The sequence below is a fragment of the Heptranchias perlo genome, chromosome 16, assembly GCF_035084215.1.
Source record: "Heptranchias perlo isolate sHepPer1 chromosome 16, sHepPer1.hap1, whole genome shotgun sequence".
Lineage (NCBI taxonomy): Eukaryota > Metazoa > Chordata > Chondrichthyes > Hexanchiformes > Hexanchidae > Heptranchias > Heptranchias perlo.
The window spans coordinates 6,756,721-6,773,256 of NC_090340.1; the positions used below are offsets into that span (position 1 = coordinate 6,756,721).

The following is a 16,536-nucleotide window of genomic DNA, read 5'->3' on the forward strand; positions in this document are numbered from 1 at the left end:
TTCTCTCCCCCTCCTCCTCCTTCACTTTGCCCTCTCTCCCCCTCCCCCTCCTTCACTTTGCCCTCTCTCTCTTCCCCCCCCCTCCTCCTTCACTTTGCCCTCTCTCCCCCCTCCTCCTTCACTTGCCCCTCCCCCCCTCCTTCACTTTGCCCTCTCTCCCCCCCCTCCTCCTTCACTTGCCCTCTCGTCCCCCCCTCCTCCTTCACTTGCCTCTCTCCCCCTCCCCCTCCTCCTTCACTTTGCCCTCTCTCCCCTCCCCCCTCCTTCAATTTGCTCACCCCTCTCTCCCCTCTCCCTCCCCTCCCTTCACTTTGCCCTCTCTCCCCCTCCGCCCTCCTTCACTTGTGCCCGTCTCTCCCCTCCTCCCCTCCTTCACTTTGCCCTCTCTCACCCCTCCTCCCTCCTTCACTTTGCCCTCTCTCCCCCCTCCTCCTCCTTCACTTTGCCTCTCTCCCCCCTCCTCCTTCACTTTGCCCTCTCTCCCCCCTCCTCCTCCTTCACTTTGCCCTCTCTCCCCCCTCCTCCTTCACTTTGCCCTCTCTCCCCCCCCTCCTCCTTCACTTTGCCCTCTCTCCCCCCCCTCCTCCTTCACTTTGCCCTCTCTCCCCCCTCCTCCTTCACTTTGCCCTCTCTCCCCTACCCCTCCTTCACTTTGCCCTCTCTCCCCCTCCTCCTTCACTTTGCCCTCTCTCCCCCCCTCCTCCTTCACTTTGCCCTCTCTCCCCCCCCTCCTCCTTCACTTTGCCCTCTCTCCCCCCCTCCTCCTCCTTCACTTTGCCCTCTCTCCCCCCCCTCCTCCTTCACTTTGCCCTCTCTCCCCCTCCCTCCTCCTTCACTTTGCCCTCTCTCCCCCCCCTCCTCCTTCACTTTGCCCTCTCTCCCCCTCCTCCTCCTTCACTTTGCCCTCTCTCCCCCACCTCATGCCTCCCTCCCTTCACTTTGCCCTCTCTCCCCCTCCTCCTCCTTCACTTTGCCCTCTCCTCCCCCCCTCCTCCTTCACTTTGCCCTCTCTCCCCCCCTCCTCCTTCACTTTGCCCTCTCTCCCCCCCTCCTCCTTCACTTTGCCCTCTCTCCCCCCCCTCCTCCTCTTCACTTTGCCCTCTCTCCCCCTCCTCCCTCCTTCACTTTGCCCTCTCTCCCCCCTCCCTCCTTCACTTTGCCCTCTCTCCCCCCCTCCTCCTTCACTTTGCCCTCTCTCCCCCCCTCCTCCTTCACTTTGCCCTCTCTCCCCCCCCTCCTTCACTTTGCCCTCTCTCCCCCTCCTCCTCCTTCACTTTGCCCTCTCTCCCCCCCCTCCTCCTCACTTTGCCCTCTCTCCCCTCCCTCCTCCTTCACTTTGCCCTCTCTCCCCCCTCCTCCTTCACTTTGCCCCTCTCTCCCCCCCTCCTCCTTCACTTTGCCCTCTCTCCCCCTCCTCCTCCTTCACTTTGCCCTCTCTCCCCCTCCTCCTCCTTCACTTTGCCCTCTCTCCCCCTCCCTCCTCCTTCACTTTGCCCTCTCTCCCTCCTCCCTCTCCTCCCTTCACTTTGCCCTCTCTCCCTCCCCTCCTCCTCCTTCACTTTGCCCTCTCTCCCCCCTCCTCCTCCTTCACTTTGCCCTCTCTCCCCCCCTCCTCCTTCACTTTGCCCTCTCTCCTCCCCTCCTCCTCCTTCACTTTGCCCTCTCTCCCCCTCCTCCTCCTTCACTTTGCCCTCTCTCCCCCCCTCCTCCTTCACTTTGCCCCTCTCTCCCCCCTCCTCCTCCTTCACTTTGCCCTCTCTCCCCCCTCCTCCTCCTTCACTTTGCCCTCTCTCCCCTCCCTCCTCCTTCACTTTTGCCCTCTCTCTCCCCCTCCTCCTCCTTCACTTTGCCCTCTCTCCCCCTCCTCCTCCCTTCACTTTGCCCTCTCTCCCCCTCCTCCTCCTTCACTTTGCCCTCTCTCCCCCTCCTCCTCCTTCACTTTGCCCTCTCTCCCCCTCCTCCTCCTTCACTTTGCCCTCTCTCCCCTCCTCCTCCTTCACTTTGCCCTCTCTCCCCTCCCTCCTCCTTCACTTTGCCCCTCTCTCCCCTCCTACTCCTTCACTTGCCCTCTCTCCCCTCCTCCTTCACTTTGCCCTCTCTCCCCCCCTCCTCCTTCACTTTGCCCTCTCTCCCCCCCCTCCCCTCCTTCACTTTGCCCTCTCTCCCCCCCCTCCTCCTTCACTTTGCCCTCTCTCCCCCCCTCCTCCTTCACTTTGCCCTCTCTCCCCCTCCTCCTCCTTCACTTTGCCCTCTCTCCCCCCCCTCCTCCTTCACTTTGCCCTCTCTCCCCCTCCTCCTCCTTCACTTTGCCCTCTCTCCCCCCCTCCTCCTTCACTTTGCCCTCTCTCCCCCTCCTCCTCCTTCACTTTGCCCTCTCTCCCCCTCCTCCTCCTTCACTTTGCCCTCTCGTCTCCCCCTCCTCCTCCTTCACTTTGCCCTCTCTCCCCCTCCCTCCTCCTTCACTTTGCCCTCTCTCCCCCCCCCTCCTCCTTCACTTTGCCCTCTCTCCCCCCTCCTCCTTCACTTTGCCCTCTCTCCCCCTCCTCCTCCTTCACTTTGCCCTCTCTCCCCCCCTCCTCCTCCTTCACTTTGCCCTCTCTCCCCCCCCTCCTCCTTCACTTTGCCCTCTCTCCCCCTCCTCCTCCTTCACTTTGCCCTCTCTCTCCCCCTCCTCCTCCTTCACTTTGCCCTCTCTCCCCCTCCTCCTCCTTCACTTTGCCCTCTCTCCCCCCCCTCCTCCTTCACTTTGCCCTCTCTCCCCCCTCCTCCTTCACTTTGCCCTCTCTCCCCCTCCTCCTCCTTCACTTTGCCCTCTCTCCCCCTCCTCCTCCTTCACTTTGCCCTCTCTCCCCCTCCTCCTCCTTCACTTTGCCCTCTCTCCCCCTCCTCCTCCTTCACTTTGCCCTCTCTCCCCTCCCTCCTCCTTCACTTTGCCTCTCTCTCCCCCCCTCCTCCTTCACTTTGCCCTCTCTCCCCTCCTCCTTCACTTTGCCCTCTCTCCCCCTCCTCCTCCTTCACTTTGCCCTCTCTCCCCCCCCCTCCTCCTTCACTTTGCCCTCTCTCCCCCTCCTCCTCCTTCACTTTGCCCTCTCTCTCCCCCTCCTCCTCCTTCACTTTGCCTCTCTCCCCCCCTCCTCCTTCACTTTGCCCTCTCTCCCCCTCCTCCACTTTGCCCTCTCTCCCCCCCCCTCCTCCTTCACTTTGCCCTCTCTCCCCCCCTCCTCCTTCACTTTGCCCTCTCCCCCCCTCCTCCTTCACTTTGCCCTCTCTCCCCCTCCTCCTCCTTCACTTTGCCCTCTCCCCCCTCCTCCTCCTTCACTTTGCCCTCTCTCCCCCCCCCTCCTCCTTCACTTTGCCCTCTCTCCCCCCCCTCCTCCTTCACTTTGCCCTCTCTCCCCCCTCCCCCTCCTTCACTTTGCCCTCTCTCCCCCCCCTCCTCCTTCACTTTGCCCTCTCTCCCCCCCCTCCTCCTTCACTTTGCCCTCTCTCCCCCCCCCCCTCCTTCACTTTGCCCTCTCTCCCCCTCCTCCTCCTTCACTTTGCCCTCTCTCCCCCCCCCTCCTCCTTCACTTTGCCCTCTCTCCCCCCTCCTCCTCCTTCACTTTGCCCTCTCTCCCCCCCCCCTCCTCCTTCACTTTGCCCTCTCTCCCCCCCCCTCCTCCTTCACTTTGCCCTCTCTCCCCCTCCTCCTCCTTCACTTTGCCCTCTCTCCCCCTCCTCCTCCTTCACTTTGCCCTCTCTCCCCCCTCCTCCTCCTTCACTTTGCCCTCTCTCCCCCCCCCTCCTCCTTCACTTTGCCCTCTCTCCCCCCTCCCTCCTCCTTCACTTTGCCCTCTCTCCCCCTCCTCCTCCTTCACTTTGCCTCTCTCCCCCTCCTCCTCCTTCACTTTGCCCTCTCTCCCCTCCTCCTCCTTCACTTTGCCCTCTCTCCCCCCCCCTCCTCCTTCACTTTGCCCTCTCTCCCCCCCCTCCTCCTTCACTTTGCCCTCTCTCCCCCTCCTCCTCCTTCACTTTGCCCTCTCCCCCCCTCCTCCTTCACTTTGCCCTCTCTCCCCCTCCTCCTCCTTCACTTTGCCCTCTCCCCCTCCTCCTCCTTCACTTTGCCCTCTCTCCCCCCCCCCTCCTCCTTCACTTTGCCCTCTCTCCCCCCCCCCCCTCCTCCTTCACTTTGCCCTCTCTCCCCCCCTCCTCCTTCACTTTGCCTCTCTCCCCTCCTCCTCCTTCACTTTGCCCTCTCTCCCCCTCCTCCTCCTTCACTTTGCCCTCTCTCCCCCCCCCTCCTCCTTCACTTTGCCCTCTCTCCCCCTCCTCCTCCTTCACTTTGCCCTCTCTCCCCCTCCTCCTCCTTCACTTTGCCCCTCTCTCCCCCTCCTCCTCCTTCACTTTGCCCTCTCTCCCCTCCTCCTCCTTCACTTTGCCCTCTCTCCCCCTCCTCCTCCTTCACTTTGCCCTCTCTCCCCCCCTCCTCCTTCACTTTGCCCTCTCTCCCCCTCCTCCTCCTTCACTTTGCCCTCTCTCCCCCTCCTCCTCCTTCACTTTGCCCTCTCTCCCCCCCTCCTCCTTCACTTTGCCCTCTCTCCCCCTCCCTCCTCCTTCACTTTGCCCTCTCTCCCCCCTCCTCTCCTTCACTTTGCCCTCTCTCCCCCTCCTCCTCCTTCACTTGCCCTCTCTCCCCCTCCTCCTCCTTCACTTTGCCCTCTCTCACATTCTCCAATCAATCCACCATCAATTTATTTATCCAGGAACCAGTTCAGAAACACTTACTGCACTGTCTCTGAGCAGATCTCTTACAAACATCCTTCCAAATCCTTTCAGTAGCTGTGGGTCCTCTCCACCTTACAACATCACAAGTAATAACAGACCATGAGCAATACCTTGGGAGATTGGTTGATGTTTCTTTAAATACACAAATGTTATGTGGAGAAGTATATGCCAGCAAATTAACAGCCCTGGGAGTGTTTGATGGGACGGTGTAGAGGGAGCTTTACTCTGTATCTAACCCGTGCTGTACCTGCCCTGGGAATGTTTGATGGGACGGTGTAGAGGGAGCTTTACTCTGTTTCTAACCCGTGCTGTACCTGCCCTGGGAGTGTTTGATGGGACAGTGTAGAGGGAGCTTTACTCTGTTTCTAACCCGTGCTGTACCTGCCCTGGGAATGTTTGATGGGACGGTGTAGAGGGAGCTTTACTCTGTTTCTAACCCGTGCTGTACCTGCCCTGGGAGTGTTTGATGGGACAGTTTAGAGGGAGCTTTACTCTGTTTCTAACCCGTGCTGTACCTGCCCTGGGAACGTTTGATGGGACGGTGTAGAGGGAGTTTGAATAGAGTAGGACGCCATTGAGTTCACTTGCACCATGTTGGTCAGTTGTCCCATCAAGCATCTCTTGGTGGTCGGCCATTTTCTTTGGAAGCTCAGTCTCAAACCTGTGGCCACTTCGAGTGGTTAATTGTAAACACTCTGAGGAGATAACGTATAATACAAAAGTGGGAGCGGAGCGGAGAGAAGTGGTGCAGAGCCCACCGTGGAGGAGGCCATTCCCCATTCACTGAGAGACAGTGGCATCACAGTGAACAGAGAGGAGGAGCTCGGAGAGACCCGGAATAAAGAGGTAGGTTAATCGGGGAGAAGTAAACAGTAAATAAATTAATAATAATCGGGTATCTAAAGGGAGTTTAGAAAAAAAAAGTTTTCTAAATATAATGACGGGCAGCTGGGACCCATCGCCTGCAATTCCTGCCCAAGTGGAACTTCAGGACGCTTCATGTATCCTGTTGCTTGAGCTCAAGCTGAGGGTTTCTGAGCTTGAGGGGCAGTTGCAGTGACTGCAGAGCATAAGGGAGGTTGAAAGTTTCCTGGATCGTACGTTCCAGGAGGTGGTCAGCCCGCAGCCACAGAGAACTCGGGATAGCAAGTGGGTGGCCGTCCGAAAGGGAAGAGGCACCTTCTGGGTGTGTGACACTCTCAAACCAGTATCAGCATTGAATACCAGTGAGGGTGACGACACCTCGAAGGAGTGCAGTCCTGAGCACGGCACCATGGGGCAAAGGACTGCACAGGGGGCGCAGTGAAGTGTAGAAATGCAGTAGTCAAAGGGGATTCCATAGTCAGGGGGACAGACAGGCGTTTCTGTGTCCGTGAGTCCCGCATGGTGTGTTGCCTCCCTGGTGCCAGAGTAAAGGACATCACTGAGATGGTGCAGAACATTCTGCGGGGGGAAGGGGAACAGCTGGAAGTCGTGGTCCATGTGGGTACCAACGTCATAGGAAGGAAAAGGATTGGGGTCCTGCAGTCAGAGTTTCAGGAGCTAGGGAGGAAGTTAAAGAGCAGGACCCCAAAGGTAGTAATCACTGGATTATTCCCAGTGCAAGGCGCTAGTGAGTACAGAAATAGGAAGATAAGGCAGGTTGATGCATGGCTAGAGACATGGTGCAAGAGGGAGGGCTTCAGATTCTTGGGGCAATGGGACCAGTTCTGGGGAGGAGGGACCTGTTCAAGATGGAGGAGTTGCACCTCAACGGAGCTGGGATCAATGTCCTCACTGGGAGGTTCACTGGTGTTGTGGGCGGGGGGGAGGGGTTTAAACTAATTTGGCAGGGGGATGGACACCAGGATATACAATGGGAAAGGAGAAACAAGGTGCACAAAGGATTGGGAGAGACAGATAGCACTAGAGTAATAGTACGGTTTTAGATGGGATTAGACTGAGAGTATACGAGAAAGTCTAAGGTAGGTTTACAGTGCATGTGTGGTAAATAAGGTTGGTGAGCTGCAGGTGTAAATAGCCACATGGGAATATGATGTTGTGGCGATAATGGAGACCTGGCTCAAAAAAGGGCAGGGTTGGGTACTAAATATACCCGGATACCAGGTGTTCAGGAAAGAGAGGGAAGGAAAATAAGGAGAGGTAGTGGCAGTATTGATTAAGGAGAATACTGCAGTGCTGTAGAGAGAGGATGTCCTGGAGGGGTCAAGGACAGAATCTATAAAAGAGGTGCCATTACACTACTGGGTGTATTCTATAGGCCACCAACTAGTGGGAAGGATATAGAGGTGCACATTTGCAGGGAAATTACAGAGATGTGCAAGAGCCATAGAGAAGTGATAATGGGGGACTTCAACTATCCTAATACAGACTGGGATAACAGTAATAATATAAGGGGCAAAGAGGGGGAGGAATTTCTGAAGTATGTTCAGGAGAACTTTCTTGATCACTATGTTTCCTGCCCAATGAGCAAGTGGGAACAAAAAGGAGATCTACGCATGGAGGAAGAGGGGATGGCTGAGGTACTAAATAAGTACTTTGCATCTGTCTTTACCAAGGAAGAAGATGTTGCCAAAGTCACAGTAAAAGAGAAGATAGTTGAGATATTGGATGGGCTAAAATTGATAAAGAGAAGGTACGAGAAAGGCTGGCTGTACTTAAAGTAGATAAGTCACCCGGTCCAGATGGGATGCATCCTCGGTTGCTGAGGGAAGTAAGGGTGGAAATTACAGAAGTACTGGCCATAATCTTCCATTACTCCTTAGATACGGGGGTGGTGCCAAAGGACTGAAGAATTGCAAATATTACACCCTTGTTCAAAAAAGGGTGTAAGGATAACCCAGCAACTATAGGCCAGTCAGATTAACCTCGGTGGTGGGGTAGCTTTTAGAAACCATAATCCAGGACAAAATTAATAGTCACTTGGAAAAGTGTGGATTAACAAAGGAAAGCCAGCACAGCTTTGTTAAAGGTAAATCGTGTTTAACTAACTTATTTGAGTTTTTTGATGAGGTAACAGAGAGGGTTGATGAAGGCAATGAGGATGATGCTGTCTATATGGACTTTCAAAAAGCATTTGATAAAGAGCCACATAATAGGCTTAGCAGCAAAATTGAAGCCCCTGGAATAAAGGGGCAGTGGCAGCATGGATACAAAATCGACTAATTGACACGAAACAGAGAGTAGTGGTGAACGGTTGTTTTTCGGACTGGAAGAAGGTATACAGTGGTGTTCCCCAGGGGTCGGTACTAGGACCACTGCTTTTTTTGATATATTAATGATTTGGATTTGGGTATACAGGGCACAATTTCAAAATTTGCAGATGACACAAAACTTGGAAGTGTAGTGAACAGTGAGGAGGATAGTGATAGACTTCAGAGGACAGACAGGCTGGTGGAATGGGCGGACACATGGCAGATGAAATTTAACGCAGGGAGAACGAGGCGAGGTAATATAAACTAAATGGTACAATTCTAAAGGGGGTGCAGGAACAGAGGGAACTGGGGGTTTATGTGCACAAATCTTCGAATGCGGCAGGACTGGTTAAGAAAATGGTTAAAAAAGCATACGGGACCTCGGCTTTATAAATATAGGCATAAAGTACAAAAGCAAGGAAGTTATGTTGAACATAAGACATAGGAACAGGAGTAGGCCATATGGGCCCTCGAGCCTGCTCCCCCATTCAATCAGATCATGGCTGATCTTCGACCTCAACTCCACTTTCCCGCCCGATCCCCATATTCCTTGATTCCCCTAGAGTCCAAAAATTTATCGATCTCAGCCTTGAACAATGTTCAGCGACTCAGCGTCTACAGCCCTCTGGGGTCAAGAACCCTTCATAAAACAGTTAGAAAATACTGGTTCGGCCACAACTGGAGTATTGTGTCCAGTTCTGGGCACCGCACTTTAGGAAAGATGTGAAGGCCTTAGAGAGGGTGCAGAAAAGATTTCCTAGAATGATTCCAGGGATGAGGGACTAGACGTGGATAGACTGGAGAAGCTGGTTGTTCTCCTTAGAGCAGAGAAGGTTAAGAGGAGATTTGATAGAAGTGTTCAAAATCATGAGGGGTCTCGTCAAAGTAAATAAAGAGAAACTGTTCCCATTTGGGGGAAGGGTCAACCACCAGAGGACACAGATTTAAGGTGATTGGCAAAGAACCAAAGGCGACATGAGGAAAAACTTTTTTTACTCAGTGAGTAGTTATGATCTGGAATGCGCTGCCTGAAAGGGTGGTGGAGGCAGATTCAATTGTGGCTTTCAAAAAGGAATTGGATAAATACTTGAAGCGAAAAAATTTGCAGGGTACGGGGAAAGAGTAGGGGAATGGGACTAACTGGATTGCTCTTATAAAGAGCCAACACGGGCTCGATGGGCCGAATGGCCTCCTTCTGTGCTGTAACCATTCTATGATTCTATGACAAAGCACCAGCCATCATCATGTGACTGTGCTCACCCTCTTGCATTGAACAATGAGGTAACAACTTGTATATATAAAACATCTTCTACGTCCTCAGGGCGTCCCAAATCACTTTGCAGCCAATCAAGTACCTTTGAAGTATTATCACTGTTGTAACATAGAAAATTGTAAACAATTTTACAACACCAAGTTATAGTCCAGCAATTTTATTTTAAATTCACAAGCTTTCGGAGGCTTCCTCCTTCGTCAGGTGAACGATGTGAAAATGAAATCCTCGAAATGAAATCGCATTTATAATTCACAGAACAATGCTTGGTGAGTACAGACAGTTTTTTCAACTGCCCGTTGCCAAGGCAATCAGTGTGCAGACAGACAGGTGTTACCTGCCAGGTCTCACAGAATATACAAATCACCAAAAAAAAACAACAAACAAAAAAAAGAGATAGAGAGGTAGAAACATAGAAAAGACAGCAACTGACCCGTTATATTAAAAACAGATAACATTTGTTCGCTGGTGGGGTAACGTGTAGCGTGACATGAACCCAAGATCCCGGTTGAGGCCGTCCTCATGGGTGCGGAACTTGGCTATCAATTTCTGCTCGACGATTTTGCGTTGTCGTGTGTCTCGAAGGCCGCCTTGGAGTATGCTTACCCGAAGATCGGTGGATGAATGTCCATGACTGCTGAAGTGTTCCCCGACTGGGAGAGAACCCTCCTGTTTGGCGATTGTTGCGCGGTGTCCGTTCATCCGTTGTCGCAGCGTCTGCATGGTCTCGCCAATGTACCATGCTCCAGGGCATCCTTTCCTGCAACGTATGAGGTAGACAACGTTGGCCGAGTCACAGGAGTATGAACCATGCACCTGGTGGGTGGTGTCCTCTCGTGTGATGGTGGTATCTGTGTCGATGATCTGGCATGTCTTGCAGAGGTTACCGTGGCAGGGTTGTGTGGTGTCGTGGACGCTGTTCTCTTGAAAGCTAGGTAATTTGCTGCGAACGATGGTCTGTTTGAGGTTGGGTGGCTGTTTAAAGGCGAGCAGTGGAGGTGTGGGGATGGCCATAGCGAGGTGTTTGTCCTCATTGATGACATGTTGAAGGCTGCGGAGAACATGGCGTAGTTTCTCCGCTCCGGGGAAGTACTGGACGACAAAGGGTACTCTGTTGTTTGCGTCCCGTGTTAGTCTCCTGAGGAGGTCTATGCGATTTTTTGCTGTGGCCCGTCGGAACTGTCGATCGATGAGTCGAGCGTCATATCCCGTTCTTACTAGGGTGTCTTTCAGCGTCTGTAGGTGTCCATCGCGTTCCTCCTCGTCTGAGCAGACCCTGTGTATTCGCAGGGCCTGTCCATAGGGGATGGCCTCTTTGACGTGGTTAGGGTGGAAGCTGGAAAAGTGGAGCATCGTGAGGTTGTCCGTGGGCTTGCGGTAGAGTGAGGTGCTGAGGTGCCCGTCTTTGATGGAGATTCGTGTGTCCAAGAAAGAAACTGATTCTGAGGAGTAGTCCATGGTGAGCTTGATGGTGGGATGGAACTTGTTGATGTTATCGTGTAGTCTCTTTAGTGATTCCTTGCCGTGGGTCCATAGAAAGAAAATGTCATCGATGTATCTGGTGTATAGTGTTGGTTGGAGGTCTTGTGCAGTGAAGAAGTCCTGCTCGAACTTGTGCATGACTACACGATAACATCAACAAGTTCCATCCCACCATCAAGCTCACCATGGACTACTCCTCAGAATCAGTTTCTTTCTTGGACACACGAATCTCCATCAAAGACGGGCACCTCAGCACCTCACTCTACCGCAAGCCCACGGACAACCTCACGATGCTCCACTTTTCCAGCTTCCACCCTAACCACGTCAAAGAGGCCATCCCCTATGGACAGGCCCTGCGAATACACAGGGTCTGCTCAGACGAGGAGGAACGCGATGGACACCTACAGACGCTGAAAGACGCCCTAGTAAGAACGGGATATGACGCTCGACTCATCGATCGACAGTTCCGACGGGCCACAGCAAAAAAATCGCATAGACCTCCTCAGGAGACTAACACGGGACGCAACCAACAGAGTACCCTTCGTCATCCAGTACTTCCCCGGAGCGGAGAAACTACGCCATGTTCTCCGCAGCCTTCAACATGTCATCAATGAGGACAAACACCTCACTATGGCCATCCCCACACCTCCACTACTCGCCTTTAAACAGCCACCCAACCTCAAACAGACCATCGTTCGCAGCAAATTACCCAGCCTTCAGGAGAACAGCGTCCACGACACCACACAACCCTGCCACGGTAACCTCTGCAAGACATGCCAGATCATCGACACAGATACCACCATCACACGAGAGGACACCACCCACCAGGTGCATGGTTCATACTCCTGTGACTCGGCCAACGTTATCTACGAGGACACCACCCACCAGGTGCATGGTTCATACTCCTGTGACTCGGCCAACGTTATCTACCTCATACGTTGCAGGAAAGGATGCCCCAGAGCATGGTACATTGGCGAGACCATGCAGACGCTGTGACAACGGATGAACGGACACCGCGCAACAATCGCCAAACAGGAGGGTTCCCTCCCAGTCGGGGAACACTTCAGCAGTCATGGACATTCATCCACCGACCTTCGGGTAAGCGTACTCCAAGGCGGCCTTCGAGACACACGACAACGCAAAATCGTCGAGCAGAAATTGATAGCCAAGTTCCGCACCCATGAGGACGGCCTCAACCGGGATCTTGGGTTCATGTCACGCTACACGTTACCCCACCAGCGAACAAATGTTATCTGTTTTTAATATAACGGGTCAGTTGCTGTCTTTTCTATGTTTCTACCTCTCTATCTCTGTTTTTTTTTGTTTGTTGTTTTTTTTTGGTGATTTGTATATTCTGTGAGACCTGGCAGGTAACACCTGTCTGTCTGCACACTGATTGCCTTGGCAACGGGCAGTTGAAAAAACTGTCTGTACTCACCAAGCATTGTTCTGTGAATTATAAATGCGATTTCATTTCGAGGATCTCATTTTCACATCGTTCACCTGACTAAGGTGGAAGCCTCCGAAAGCTTGTGAATTTAAAATAAAATTGCTGGACTATAACTTGGTGTTGTAAAATTGTTTACAATTGTCAACCCCAGTCCATCACCGGCATCTCCACATCGTAACATAGAAAAACAAGGCAGCCAATTTGTGCATAGCAAGGTCTCACAAACAGCAAAGAGATAAGTGACCAGATAATCTGTCTTGGTGATGTTGGTTAAGGATAGATTTTGTCCAAGACACAGGAGAACTCCCTTCTCTTATTCGAATAGTGTCATGGGATCTTTTATGATCACCTGAAGAGGCAGAGTTGGTTTAATGTCTCATCCGAAAAACAGCACTTCTGACTGTTCAGCACTCCCTCAGTGTGAGCTCGTGGCTCAAAGTGGATCTTTGTTTGCAACCAGTAAATTTGAGGGCTTTCTGTTATGAATTACTCCCCATTTTTCTTTTGTGGATCTGGCACAGTAACATGGCTGCCCGTTCTGTTTCAATTACCTCAGACCAAGTGGCCATTCCTCATGTGTGAGTACCAACAGGCTATTCAACCGAGGGGGAAATCACAGCTGAACCTAACACTGTCCTCGTCTGACATTCACGCTCCTGTACTTCCCACCCGATGCAGAGGGGAGCGGGTACTGAATGACAGGGATGCCAGCTGACTTTTTTTCCCGCTCCCCATCTTAGCAGAGACCAAATGTAACGCCTCAACTGCTGCCCACCTAAGATCACTACTCAGCATGGATGAAGGATCAAACCCTGGGCTCTCCTCATCACACAATGCCTTAATCATTGGGTTGAATGAAGAGGCTGATGACTGGTGACTGGCCCTTTCTATGAATTCACAGTCTCAGTTGTCAAGGTTATTCTGATATCCCCAAACAGCCTGCACTTTTTCAACAACAACTTGCATTTATATAACACCTTTAACATAGTAAAACGTCCCAAGGTGCTTCACAGGAGTGTTATCTGAGTGACCAAGACACATAAAGAGAGCTGGCCAAAAGCTTGGTCACTGCGTTAAGATTTTAAGGAGCGTCTTAAAGCAAGAGAGAGGCGAGGAGGTTTAGGGAGGGGAATTCAGAGCTTAGAGCCCAGACAGCTGAAGACACGGCGCCAATGGTGGGGTGAAGGGAGTGAGGGATGGACAAGAGGCCAGGGTTGGAGGAGCGCAAAGATCCCAGGGGGGGGGGCGGCAGAGGAGGTTACAGAGATCCCGGGGGGGGGGGGTTACAGAATCCCGGGGGGGAGGTTACAGAGATCCCGGGGGGGTTACAGAGATCCCGGGGGGGGGTTACAGAGATCCCGGGGGGGGGGGGGGGGGGAATTACAGAGATCCCGGGGGGGGGGGGGGGGGATTACAGAGATCCCGGGGGGGGGGGGGGGGATTACAGAGATCCCGGGGGGGGGGGGGATTACAGAGATCCCGGGGGGGGGGATTACAGAGATCCCGGGGGGGGGATTACAGAGATCCCAGGGGGGGGATTAAGAGATCCGGGGGGGGGGGAGATTACAGAGATCCGGGGGGGGGTTACAGAGATCCCGGGGGGGGGGGGTTACAGATATCCCGGGGGGGGGGGGGGGGGGTGATACAGAGATCCGGGGGGGGGGGGTGATTACAGAGATCCGGGGGGGGGGGGGGGTTGCAGAGATCCGGGGGGGGGGTTACAGAGATCCGGGGGGGGGGGGGGGAATTACAGAGATCCCGGGGGGGGTTAGGGGGGGGGGGATTACAGAGATCCCAGGGGGGGGAAGGGGGGGGGGTAATATGAGTCCAGGGGGGGGGGGTTACAGAGATCCGGGGGGGGGGGTACAGAGATCCCGGGGGGGGGGGTGTACAGAGATCCCGGGGGGGGGGGGTTACAGAGATCCCGGGGGGGGGGGGTACAGAGTCCCGGGGGGGGGGGGGGGTTGCAGATCCCGGGGGGGGGGGGGGGTTGCAGAGATCCCGGGGGGGGGGGGGGTTCAGAGATCCCGGGGGGGGGGGGGGTTACAGATATCCCGGGGGGGGGGGGGGGTTACAGATATCCGGGGGGGGGGGGGTTACAGAGATCCGGGGGGGGGGGGGGGTTACAGAGATACCGGGGGGGGGGGGGGTTACAGATCCGGGGGTGGGGGGGGTTTCAGAGATCCGGGGGGGGGTGGGTCGGGGGGGGGGTTACAGAGATCCGGGGTGGGGGGCTTACAGAGATCAAGGGGTGGGGGTTACAGAGATCAGGGGGGGGGTTCGGGGGGGGGTTACAGAGATCCGGGTGGGGGGGGTTTCAGAGATCCCGGGGGGGGGGGGGGGCTACAGAGATCCCGGGGGGGGGGCTACAGAGATCCCGGGGGGGGGGGGGGCTACAGAGATCCCGGGGGGGGGGGGGGGGGTTACAGAGATCCGGGGGGGGGGGGGGGTACAGAGATCCCGGGGGGGGGGGTTACAGAGATCCCGGGGGGGGTTACAGAGATCCCGGGGGGTGGGCTACAGAGATCCCGGGGGGAGGGTTACAGAGATCCCGGGGGGGGAGATCCCGGGGAGGGGGGTTACAGAGATCCCGGGGGGGGGGTTACAGAGATCCCGGGGGGGGGGGGGGGGGGTTACAGAGATGCCGGGGGGGGGGGGCTACAGAGATCCCGGGTGGGGGGTTACAGAGATCCCGGGGGGGGGGGTACAGAGATCCCGGGGGGGGGGGGTACAGAGATCCCGGGGGGGGGGGTACAGAGATCCCGGGGGGGGGGGTACAGAGATCCCGGGGGGGGGGGGTTACAGAGATCCCGGGGGGGGGGGGGTTACAGAGATCCGGGGGGGGGGGGGGGGGTTACAGAGATCCCGGGGGGGGGGGGGGGGGGTTACAGAGATCCCGGGGGGGGGGGGGGGGTTACAGAGATCCCGGGGGGGGGTCACAGAGATCCTGGGGGGGGGGGGGGGGGTACAGAGATCCCGGGGGGGGGGGGGGGGGCTACAGAGATCCCGGGGGGGGGGGGGCTACAGAGATCCCGGGGGGGGGGGTTAGAGAGATCCCGGGGGGGGGGTACAGAGATCCCGGGGGGGGGGGGCTACAGAGATCCCGGGTGGGGGGTTACAGAGATCCCGGGGGGGGGGGGGGTACAGAGATCCCGGGGGGGGGGGTGCAGAGATCCCGGGGGGGGGGTACAGAGATCCGGGGGGGGGGGGGTACAGAGATCCCGGGGGGGGGGTACAGAGATCCCGGGGGGGGGGGGGTACAGAGATCCCGGGGGGGGGGGTACAGAGATCCCGGGGGGGGGGTACAGAGATCCCGGGGGGGGGTACAGAGATCCCGGGGGGGGGGTTACAGAGATCCCGGGGGGGGGAGGTTACAGAGATCCCGGGGGGAGGGGGGGTTACAGAGATCCCGGGGGGGGGGTACACAGATCCCGGGGGGGGGGTACAGAGATCCGGGGGGGTAACAATAACCCCAAGTGTTTACTTACAGCAAAGACCGCGTTCTGGAGCCCGAAGGGGATGGGAGTCAGCCTCGCCAGGAAGACCACCTTGAGCCCGCTGGCCCCGTCCAGCACTCGGATGATGGCGCTGAGCCTGCCGTCCCTCGCACCAGGGCGGTCATGTATCGCAGCAGGCAGCGCTTGGTGATGAGGTGCGCCAGGACGGTGCCCACCGCCACCCCGAACACCACCACCGCCAGCCCCCGCTGGAAGCCGTACAGGTAGCCGGGCGCCAGGCTCAGCACGGTGTAGCCCCAGCTCCAGGGGAAGGAGATGAGGGCGAAGCCCAGGGTGAAGAGCAGGAGGCCCAGGCTGATGTCCTGCCTCTCCAGCCACGCCAGCAGCTCCCGGAGGTGGCGGCGGGCTCCCCACAGCACCAGGCTGGCCAGCGCCGTCACCAGGGCAACCAGCAGCAGGTTCCGGCCCAGCCAGCAGGGGGCAGTGCCGGGCCCCAGCCTGGGGCTCCAGCACCACCACCCCCGGCCCGGCCCCGGCCCCGGCCCCGGGCTCGGGCTCGGCGAGCCTGCCAGCAGCTCGCCCGCCCCCGGCTGCCCCATGGCCGTGCCTCTGTCCGGCATCGCCGCCTGGCCCGATCTCACTGGCCCGCTCTGAGCTCGCCCTGATGTGGCATCGCCCGCCCCGCCCCGCCCTCTACCCCCACACCCCACCTTTCCATTGGACCAGCGTCCTGTCAATCACCGTCCCGCGGACCCGATTCCCCGCCCCCACTCTGATTGGACCGCCTCCCTGTCAATCACGGAATCCCGCCCTCTACCTCCCTGTCAATCACCTTACCGCTTCCCGTCACCGATTGGCTAGACCTTCTGTCACTCACACGCGGCTCATTGTAATTTGCTTACAGGGAAATCGCCCCGC

The 16,536-nt window shown here is 56.3% G+C and overlaps 1 pseudogene; it reads right to left on the reverse strand.

Annotated features, from left to right (window-relative positions):
• LOC137333464 (transmembrane protein 64-like) overlaps positions 1–16,268 on the reverse strand; it is a 39,023-nt pseudogene extending 22,755 nt beyond the window's left edge.
• Positions 16,269–16,536: the final 268 nt, after the last annotated feature.